At 45.8% G+C, this 11,125-nt stretch overlaps 1 long non-coding RNA gene across 1 annotated transcript; it reads left to right on the top strand.

The window, feature by feature from the left end:
- Window positions 1-342: 342 nt before the first annotated feature.
- On the top strand, window positions 343-9,392 carry LOC123958938. Its single transcript, XR_006822186.1, has 4 exons — window positions 343-467; window positions 1,178-1,220; window positions 6,022-6,252; window positions 9,211-9,392. It is a non-coding gene; the product is annotated as an uncharacterized LOC123958938 (long non-coding RNA).
- Window positions 9,393-11,125: the final 1,733 nt, after the last annotated feature.

Below are 11,125 nucleotides of genomic sequence, written 5' to 3' on the forward strand. Positions count from 1 at the left end.
AAATAAACTATCAAGGTAGCATGTAAATATTGGATCATTAAAAAAAACTAAAAGTCGAAATCGGAAACTAAAAGTTGAAGTCAAAAACTAAAAGTCGAAGTTGAAAATGAATTTGGTATTTAGGATTGGGCGTTTAGTCATTTAACCATTTAGGATTGGGGATTTGGGGATTTAGGATTGAGGATTGAGTCGTGTATGCAAATGAGGAGGCATGACCCAAAGGCTGCAGGGAGGGTTTGGAATGGCTGAGGCGCAGAGGCACTTTATGGACTGCAGGGGGAGCTCTGACTGCCAGCACACTGCCATGAAAGCAAGCAGAGGAAGTGAGCAGGGCAAGAGGGAGGACTATCATTTATAATACCATAACTAAAAATGTACAGCATTTCTGTCCATGTGGCCTCAAACACAAAGTCAACAGTGAAAGGAATGCTATCCATCTGACGAGAACGCAGTGGACAGTACAGCAGGTAAGATATGATAACATTAGCAAGTTAGCTATATTAGGCTAACTGTTGCTGACATGCATGAGTTACGTTACATGCAGGTTTTAAATGCGGCTATTAACCCCACGGTGGGCTGTGTGTATAAACTGTAAAGATAAGGCATAGAAGCTGTGTTTCTTGGTAATAGCACCATGCTGGGCAGGTGACAGGTGTGTGTTTACAGTGTTTGTGTGCTCTGAAAAACATAACAGCGCAGCTATAAAGTGTCAGCCGGCAGACCTAGTATGGTATTATTACTACACACATATGGATGTAATGTTGAGGCCTGATAGACATCCACTAATCAGAAATAGAGGATGTCATTTGACCAGGGAGTGAATGGTGATTAATGCGATTGTCATCAGTGTTTTCCTAGTGTTTGTTTTTGCCCCATGCTCAGCTACATCTACACACCTCCAATGGGTTGCGAGTTGGGTTTAGAGTGTAGCATTGGTGTTTGTTTTTTGTTTCTTCATGTATTGTTTTGTGATACTTTTGCTTTTTGGTGTTGTTTAATTATGTATTGTGCTCCAGTGTCCTGTACATAAACAGGGCATTGTTAAAAAGTAAGTGTTAGATCCCACTTTTACCACAAGAGGGAGTATGCTGTTAGTGAGTTATGTTATGAGCAGCCTCAACAAGGCAGTGCAAACCATGCTCATAACAATGTACCGATCTGTTTGTGTATGTTGCAGGTATGTTGCAAGCAGACATAATATGTGAACGGAACGTACACAAGTAAGTAGACGTAAATAGTCCATGTATCATCCGCTTAAGACCTTGTGGTGGTACATATAAGTGTCTGTAAAGCCTGTAACATGACTGTACATGCAGCTGTAATAAACAGGAGCTACAATACTAATCTGTATAATGTAGGAGTTGTGCCAAATGTTTTCCTTTATTGGTATACTGTTAGTGAGTTATGTGAGAAGCCTCAACATGGCAGTGCATTTCTGTAACTTAACATGAGTCTGAACTGACCATGCTGATAACAATGTTTCGATCTAAAAATTGAATTGAATCTGTTTATGTATGTTGCAGATTTTAGTAAAGATATTCAAAGCCACACTGAGTTTTTATTCAGATGTGCAATTACTTCTCTCCTAAGTTAGGGCATAAACTCGACACTAGAGGCTTAGTAACTGCTAGTTAGATTTTAACAAAAACGGTAACCAAAATTGGATGCAACATGATTAATTGGGTTTGGGTATGGACTAAATGGAGTTCCAAAGTCTTTGAACATCTTCAAAATGCATGTAAAATAGAGTCAATTTGAACCTAGACTAATTTTCAACTGCAAATCACCACAATCTTTATTAACGTGTTGGACTGTGACTTTACTTTCACAGGTATTTGAGTAAACTCTGTCTTATCTGTTTCATTCATAATTTCATCTTCAGTTATTGCCACCTGCATTTTGTCCCCATCAGCTAAATAAATGCAATGCAACATACAGAAGGATATTGAAGCCCTCTACTGGACTCTCTGGGTACTACCTCTCCTCCTATCACGCGCACGTACTCGCCCACTGAAATTTTGCACACTGTAAGTAGCCGACCAATTGGACGTCACTACTGTACGTGCGTACCGTATAAAGCGGTGTCCTCACTGCTCAGCATCCAACCACCCCTTCAGCAGATGGTGGTGGAGCGGCAGGGCTCCATCGTAGAGGGCTCCGCCTGTGCTAATAGAACTAGGGTTACCATATCGTAACCTTCGTTCTATCTCACACAGGCTCCACCCTCTACCGTACTCTATGGGTACAGTGGGTGGAGCCCAATGACTGTCCGCCCAGCCGCGACAAGCCACAGCTCACCTCACCGACACGATCGGCCACAGGTCACCAGCCACAGGCCCTAAGCTGCCTCCATACTAAGCGATGGGGCAGTGGGCCACCCCTCAGAAAGGTCACTAGACCGCTAGGGGTTTGGCATGACCAAGAGGGATCTGATCCAGCCAGATCTAAACACCTGAACTGTCCTGACCCCTTACAGGGACATCACAATCAGTGTAAAAATGTTTTCCCCCGACAACCGGTAGTCTATGGTAGACACCAGTCTCCTTCTTCACAGATCCTGAGTCGCACCTGCGAGCACAGATCCTGAGAAGGAGCCCGACACATCCAAGAGGTAAAAACGCACAACAGACATGGTGAAGACCACGATGCCGTTGTGCAAATCTTCTCGACGCTCACCCCGCTGAAGAGGGCCGTTTAATCAGCCACACCCCGTGTGGAGTGAGCCCGGACCACCGAGGGTGGGTCTTTCCCCGCCTGCACGAAGGCCTGTGAGATGCAGTCACAAAGCCATCTGGCTAGGCGCTTCTTGGATAGAGCTTTACCGATTGCACCGTCACCAAAGCAAACGAGCAGTTGATCAGTGCATCGAATGGGGGCCGTGCGCTTCATATAATGTGTTAGGGCGCGCACAGGACACAACAGATGCAGCCTCGCCTCCCTAGGCCCAGGGTGGGGCAGAGGGTGGAAGGCATCCAAATCTATGTTCCTCGACCTGAGCTTCTATGTTCTTAGGAACAAAGGAGGGGTTCGGTCTTAACACTGCACTGTGGTCACCACAAAGCAGCATGCAGCTCGGATGAACCGAAGAGCGCACAGTTCACTCACCCTCTTGGCAGAGGTGAAAGCCAGTAACAAGGCTGTCTTGAGAGATAGCATCTTCAAGGAGGACTGTTCCAGGGGCTCGTAGGGGTTTGACCTCAAAGCCTCTAGTACCAGTGGCAGGTCCCACTGGGGTGCAAAGACACGTAGCACCGGTCGTTGTCTCCTCACACCCTGCAGAAAACGCTTCACGAGGGGGTGGGTGAAGACAGGTCTGTTGCCAAACCCCTCATGACAAGATGAGATAGCTGCCGCAAAAACCTTAATGGTTGAGTGTGACAGTCCCTTCTCATTAGGCCCTGTAAGAAGGAAAGGCTGGATCCCACTGAGCAGGTTATGGGATCCATTTCCTTCTCAATGCACCAGCGCTGAAAGCCCAGCCACTTAGCTTTGTAGCAGGAAGTGGTGGAGCCTGCCCTCGCCGCCTGGATGGTATGTACCACCTCTGCGGACAGCCCAGCCTGTCTCAACCTCTCCCTTTCAGGAGCCAAACCTGGAGAGGTTGGCCGAGCACCGGCAGCGTGCCTATGGCGCCTGACTCCCGTGACAGAGCCCCCCAGACCTGAGGCACAGGCCAGGGTTCCGTCACTGCCAGCTGCATCACCTCTGCGTACCACCCCACCGATCTGCAGCTGGGGGCTACCAGGATGACTGACAACCATTCCTATCTCACCCTCTCCAGCAGGGGCGATGAGATGGAGTGGGGGGAAAGCATACAGCAGCCCTTTTGGCCATGGCGCGTGTGCAAACGCGTCCACGCCCAAGGGTGGACTGTCCTGTGGTAGGATCGAGAACCACAGCGGGCAGTGGGTGTTGTGCCGTCTGGCAAACAGGTCCACCTGCGCCGTCCCGAAGCGAGACCAGATCTGCTGTATTATATCGGGGTGCAGTCTCCACTCGCTCTGTGGGGGACCGCCCCTCGACATGAGGTCGCCCCCCCTGTTCTCCGAGCCTGGGACGTGAAGGGCCTTCAGAGACAGCAAGTGTGCTGCAGCCCACGTCCTTAGGTCCTCTGCTAATGTCAACAGTGCTGCGGATCGGACTCCGCCCTGTCTGTTGATGTAGGCGACTGTCGTGTGGTTGTCTGTCCTCACCAGCACGTGCCTGCCCTGGACTAGGGCTTTGTGGTGCTGGAGGACCAGAAACACCGCCTGGAGCTCCAGTTGGTTGATGTGTCGGCTCTCCCCAGGATGTCACACACCACCCACTGCTCTCCCCAGGACCGCTTAAAGAAGAGTTGCCTGTCTGAGTTCCGACAGATGAGCTCTCAGGCTGGCTGAGTTGAGCACAACCCCAAAAATACTCCACCTCCTGGCAGGGATAGAGGGAGCTCTTCTCCCAGTTGATTGCAAAGCTCAGGTTGTTCAGATGCAAAATCAACTGAGCTGTGTGGAAAATTGCCCATTGTTTTGACCTGGCCTTGACAATGAGGTCGTCTAAGTAGAAAAAGACCCTCATGCCCTGATCGCGCAATGGTAGCAGTGCGGCGTCTACGCACTTGCTGAATGTGCGTGGGGCCAGTGAGTAGCCAAGGGGGAGCCTGGTGTATTCGTACGCCACCCCTTGGAAGGCAAAACGCAGAAACTTCCTGTGTTTCCGGGCCACCTCGACATGAAAGTAGGCGTCTTTCAGGTCTATGGTCGTCAACCAATCGCTGGGCTCCACTAGCTCTAGCAGTTTCCTGAGTGTCAGCATGCAGAACGGTTTCTGTGCAATATGCTTGTTCAGGTAACGGAGATCCAGGATGGGTCTGAAGCCTCCAGTCTCCTTGGGGACCAGGAAGTACATGGAGTAAAGACCCTTGTACATGTCGTGCGTTGGAACGACAGAAATAGCCTGTTTCAGCAGGAGCTGTTGAATCTCTGTGGCCAGGAAGTCCACCTCCTCCTGAGAGGACAGGTTGGCTTCCTTGATGCCCTGGAAAGACGGTGGGATACGGGAAAATTGTAGGGAGTAACCCCGCCTCAATGTGCCGTCCATCCAGTCTGTTGGCTTGCAGCAGCGTCTCCATTCCATGTGGAAATGAGTCAGGGGACACGCTGTTAGCTGAGGAGCGTTGTGGATGGAAAGCTTCCTCGGCCCTCACCGCCACCAAACCCTCCATAAATGAGAGTTTGGCCCAAGGGGGGCTGCAATTGAAAGGGCCAAAAGTGGTGACCTTGAATGCACCATGGCCGAAGTCCCAAAAAAAACGAGTGGGGGGGGGGGGGGGGGGGGGGGGGGCAGTGCTAGCCCTTCCTCGCTCTACTCGCAGATGAGGGAGTAGGGCAACAACGGGCAAAGACGAGCTTCAAGGAGTGGCAACTCCATCCGTGGAAGTGAAAGTCAGTGGGCGGTTCGCCGTCTGTCTGAAGAAAAAAGGATGCTGAGCAGTGAGGACACTGCTATTTATACAGTACGCACGTACAGTAGCGACGTCCAATTGGTCGGCTACTTACAGTATGCAAAATTTCAGTGGCCGAGTACGTGCGTGTGAGAGGAGGAGAGGTAGTACCCATACAGTCCAGTAGAGGGCAGAGCCTGTGTGAGATAGAACAGCACTTTATTAAACAATAAATGTGCTTCACTAAATCAAATGTAATAGTGTTGAATCATTAATCCTTCCTCTACTACAGTTCTTTAAGATAAATGAAATGGCCCATGTTAGCATGAATTTATATTTCTAGCCCCACTGGATTAAAATGGAGACTTCGATCTTTATTTACTCATTGCCATGGTGAATTGTAGTTTTCTTTTCATTCCCCACTTACTAACTCAGTGAACACATTCACGGTTGATTAAGCTAGTTTTGATCAGCTGTTTAAGAACTGAAAACTCAGTTTCACATCTCAGGCTCAATCAACCCAGAGCTCCTGCCTCATCATCTCTCCTTTGCTTCCTAGTGTTTTCTTTATGACTAAGCTTTTGTTTCTTGTACCTCAGGATCACCGCCTGCTCCTCTGCCTCACGTTTGCCTTCTGCTGGACAGCCAGCCATGTGTCCCCATTCAACACTGTCCAGGTCATCTCGTCTGACATTATTCACAAACTTCCTTCAGATGCCTTCAGATCTTCAACACTAGTCATCTTTCGTTCATCTAATGCCCCTACACCATCACAACACTGTGGGCACAATGCATCATTTTTCACCTACTACCTCTATGATCCAAAAGAGGTAATAAAGCAGCTAAACTCCTCCACCTGCTTCCTTGACCCACAATTTTTTTTCAAAGATCCCCTTAGACCCATCTGTGATAAGCAACTACAGACCAATCTCCAATATCCCTTTTCCTAGTAAAATATTTGAAAAGGATGTCTACAAACAACTGCATAATTACCTCCACAATCTATACGATGTGTATCAATCTGGCTTCAGGACCAACCGCAGCACTGAAACAGCTTTGAAGTAGTAGGACATTCAGGCGCAACAGCAGCAATTATATATGGTGAAAATAAAAGACAAGCAGCTTCTCCCGTCTGCACCTCTGTGCTATTTATATGCATAATATAATGAGCAAAATAAAACAAGATAATTATAGATAACATAGAAACTCTGCAAGATAAAATACAAGCCTTCAATGAAGAGTAAATTATGTCTAAGTGAGAGAAAAAGTCCTGAGTGGATCCAGAGGTTACTGAATCAGCTGTAGCTGTAATTTCCAACTTGTGGTGTGACCCAGTGGACTGGGACTATGCTGCAGATGGCTGACACCAAGTGGTCCTTCATGTCCAGGTGAAACATCTTTGTCTGCAGGGGGAAGGACAAGTCAGAGGGGAAAAACAGTGGAGCTTGCGTTAACCTCAAACACCTCTAGTGTAGACTTTAGGCCCTAATAGCCAGTTGAGCGGGAGCCAGGAGACTGAGCATGGGGCAATAACAAACACAGGGACAGACGGGAACACTCGAAACACAGTGAAGTGAAAGAACAAAAGGAGACACTATAGGAAAACACTGATGACAATCGCATTAATCACCATTCACTCCCTGGTCAAATGACATCGGCAGTGATGCAGGTAGTGTCCTCTGTTTCTAATTAGCGGATGTCTATCAGGCCTCAACTTTACATCCATATGTGAGTAGTAATAATACCATACTAGGTCTGCCGGCTGAGACTTTATAGCTGCGCTGTTATGTTTTTCAGAGCACACAAACACTGTAAACACACACCTGTCACCTGCCCAGCATGGTGCTATTACCAAGAAACACAGCTTCTACGCCTTATCTTTACAGTTTATACACACAGCCCACTGCGGGGTTAATAGCCGCATTTAAAACCTGCATGTACCCACAGTAACGTAACTCATGCATGTCAGCAACAGTTAGCCTAATATAGCTAACTTGCTAATGTTATCACATCTTACCTGCTGTACTGTCCGCTGCGTTCTCATCAGATGGATAGCATTCCTTTCACTGTTGACTTTGTGTGTGAGGCCACATGGACAGAAATGCTGTACATTTTTAGTTATGGTATTATAAATGATAGTCCTCCCTCTTGCCCTGCTCACTTCCTCTGCTTGCTTTCATGGCAGTGTGCTGGCAGTCAGAGCTCCCCCTGCAGTCTAGTGTTGTGTCGTTCAAAGAACGTTTCGTTCATAAGACCTAATCGTGTGTATGACTCGGGAGGAACGGGTTGTCTCAGTGAGTGATTCGGTCATTTTCACGCATGCGTGAAGGATCTTGGACTCTTACGTTCACTCATCACATGGCAGCTGCATGGGCTCCGTCAGCACAGGAAACAGAACTGATTAGTTCACGACTCTCAACTGTGGGTCTGTTTGAGTCGTTCATTTGTCATGTGACAGCCCGGCTACAGGGCTGTGGTAAGCAGGCAGCACAGGAAGCAGAACTGATTAGTTCACGACTCTCAACTGTCTGGTCTCTTGAGTCGTTCATTTGTCACATGACAGCTCCTACTGTGGAGCAGGATTGACCTACTCGTTCACCGCTCACATGGGCCTTTTGTTCACTCGGCAGGCTGAGTGACTGCCAGTGCCGGAGAATGAGAGGCAAGTCGGCTGTCAGGTGACACTGGACTGATATTTAGTTATTTTGTTAATTATGTGACATTTTATAAAGCATAACATTATTACAGCGCAGTGATGTTGCGCTAAGTTATAGTTTTAACACAGCCGCACCGTAACTTTAGTCCTGCTAGTGTTTAACATTACAGCTAGCAGCTGATGAGAGTTGTTCTGGGTCCGCTCAACTTCAGAGCCTTGACAGGGTTCTACCTGGAGCCGAATTACCTCAGAGGTCGTCTCCTCTCCAAAACAAACGGACCTGATCATTAAAACATTAAAACACAGCCACGTAGCAACGTTATTGTTAGCCTTGTAAACAGCTAACAGCTGATCTGGTCCACCAGAGAACGCAACGTAACTTTTCCTTTTTATTTATCAACAGAGCTGTGCTGTTGTTTCACAGCTCGTGACTGGTGAACAACCTGCAGTGTTTGAGAGCGATGTGCTCATGTTTGTTTCTCTCTGTCTGCAGAATCAGGACCTGATGTGGCCCATTCTGCGTCCAGAACTGCCAAACTGTTGCATTTACATGTTTATTTCTTTGTTCCTCTCACTGTGCTGGAGTTCTTTAAGAACTTGGTGGCTTGATCCAGATTATTATTAAATTGGTTGAATTTTAATTAGAGTGTGTTTATTCATATAGTAGCTTATTACTTCAGTATATTTACTGCAAATCTGATATTAATATTTTACTCATCGATAGGGATGTTATATATCTATATATCTATATATCTATACATATACATACATATCTCTCTCTCTCTCTCCCTCTCTCTCTCTCTCTCTCTCTCCCTCTCTCTATTAATATTAGTATATTACTTCAACTCAGAGTTTCTCTGGTATTTCCTTTTTGGTGTAAAAAATAAAGTGCGATTTAAATTTAATCAATCACTATTGTTATTACTTTTATATTGTTTACTGATTACACCACAACTAACTACAGCTCTGCTTCAGCCATTGGCTCATCTGTGTGTGACCTGGTGTGTAATGTGGACACAGAAGTCCTGTTAGAGAATAAGAATAAAAATATCTAATCATGTTGATGAATGTTCTTTCCAATAACACCAATCTTTCCAATTTGGGGTTCTAACAACTATATATTCCTTTACAGTGCAGAATCTGCGGACTTTGAACAACATCCAGAGTACTGTGTTTCCAAGCACCACACATGGCTGATCATCCAGACCGAGAACAGAGTAACGGACAGTTCAGTCACGCAGCGTTTGTAGTGTGGCAATGCGGAGCACTTGGTCACAGAGTCGTGATAATGATTTGCTGTTTCTGGAAGATATGCAACTGTTATCCTGATCTGCTAGGACAATACAGAGGTTTGTTCCTAACAGAGTGTAAGATGTAATGTCACTACCTGACACAGTGCCACACAAATAATTCCATCCACTATGTGGATGAATACCTGTATATTGTTTCTGTGTTATTTGCAGAAGGGTAGAGAAAATACAAAGTATATTTTTCCATGTTGTGGATAATATTTGTTTTTAAATAAAACATTGAAAATTATAAATGCCTTTTCTGTACACTTGCAGCATAAACAATGAAACAACTACATTTATGTCTTATGTCCAAAATAATGATATCCACACACAGATAATTTTTAAAAATCATTAAAAAGAATATACTGGAAGAGACAAGATGTGTCTTGACGTATCTTAACTGATTATGAAGACAGTTCAGACTTTACACATAGCATTGTATCGCTGCTGTGGAGATGACTTAATATATCACAATCACCTCTCTGACATGATTACCAGATTTCAAAACCAACCATATTACTTTTTGTTGTACGTTTTGCTGTATCTAACAATACAGCTGGGGCAGGAACACCTGACTGAACCCCATGTTGACAGGGATCATCGGGTCTCCTGCTCCAACCGTCAGAGGAGGAGGGTGGCACTCTGGAGGTCTGCGATGTAACTGTAGTCCTCCACCTTCAATGAGTACAAGCTCCAAGTTTGCAATACCTGACATTGTTCTCTTATATAGTAATTAGCATTTCCACATAAAATACAATCAAAACAATAATCAGCACCATCTATCTGTATTCCTCATGCTGTTTAATATTTTTTGACTCATCACTTATAAATGTGTCGAGTAAAATGCATAGGAGTAATAAAATGCAACATAATGAATTGTGTCATCAGCTTTTCTCCTGGCTGGACTGCGGACACAGTGGTCGTAATCCAGCCAGCATGGTCCGATCAGCGTATACTGGTGAGAAGTACAGGGTTATGGAAGACTCCAAATCTGCAGTTAGGGCACAGCAGAAATGAAACATACAGTATTTTTTTAATTATGGTAAAATAATGGCATAACAGCCATATTATTATATAACAGCATCATATTAAACACACAAACAGATTAGATACAAGTTAAAGATGTAAACTGTAAAGATAACAATAAACCACTACACCAGCCTACACTTGTAGCTACCGTTAGCTGTATGCTAAGTAGGTAGCTAGGTTGGCTAGCGATGAAAGTAACAAATTACCATCAAAAGAAAAAAGCCAGATTACCTGTCCAGCAGAAATAAAGCGACCACAGTGTAACTTTTCAGCCTCTTGGGGTACCTCAGTTCTCACCATCGTTGAAAAGCCACACAGATATTACCTCCGGTCTGACCGCTTCGCTCGTCAGGTCTGACAGAGCTGACCAGGTGCCCACATGTGGGCAGCTCCTGTAGCAGCAGGGCTGGTAGCCATGGTAGTGAGGGGGAGTGGATTGCATTCGGGGCGAATGGAATAAGTACAGACACCCGATTTTTATACTCTCTTTTTCAGAGCACCTAACTTTTTAATATGTATTGATGTATAAAGACAGTTTAAACAAATATGACAAAATGTGTTTTACAAACAACTTGCCTACCCTGCCTTTAATATCATTGTATCCTTTACTGGAAATGAGTCCCAGCTGGGGCTCAGACCGAAAGAGGTGACGAGAGAGACTTGGAGGTGGGGTGGGCATTGGCGGGTGGGTTGGAGGGCAAGGGGTGGAGTGACAGGCTATTTAGA

This window comes from Micropterus dolomieu, linkage group LG20 (genome assembly GCF_021292245.1).
Source record: "Micropterus dolomieu isolate WLL.071019.BEF.003 ecotype Adirondacks linkage group LG20, ASM2129224v1, whole genome shotgun sequence".
NCBI classification, from domain to species: domain Eukaryota; kingdom Metazoa; phylum Chordata; class Actinopteri; order Centrarchiformes; family Centrarchidae; genus Micropterus; species Micropterus dolomieu.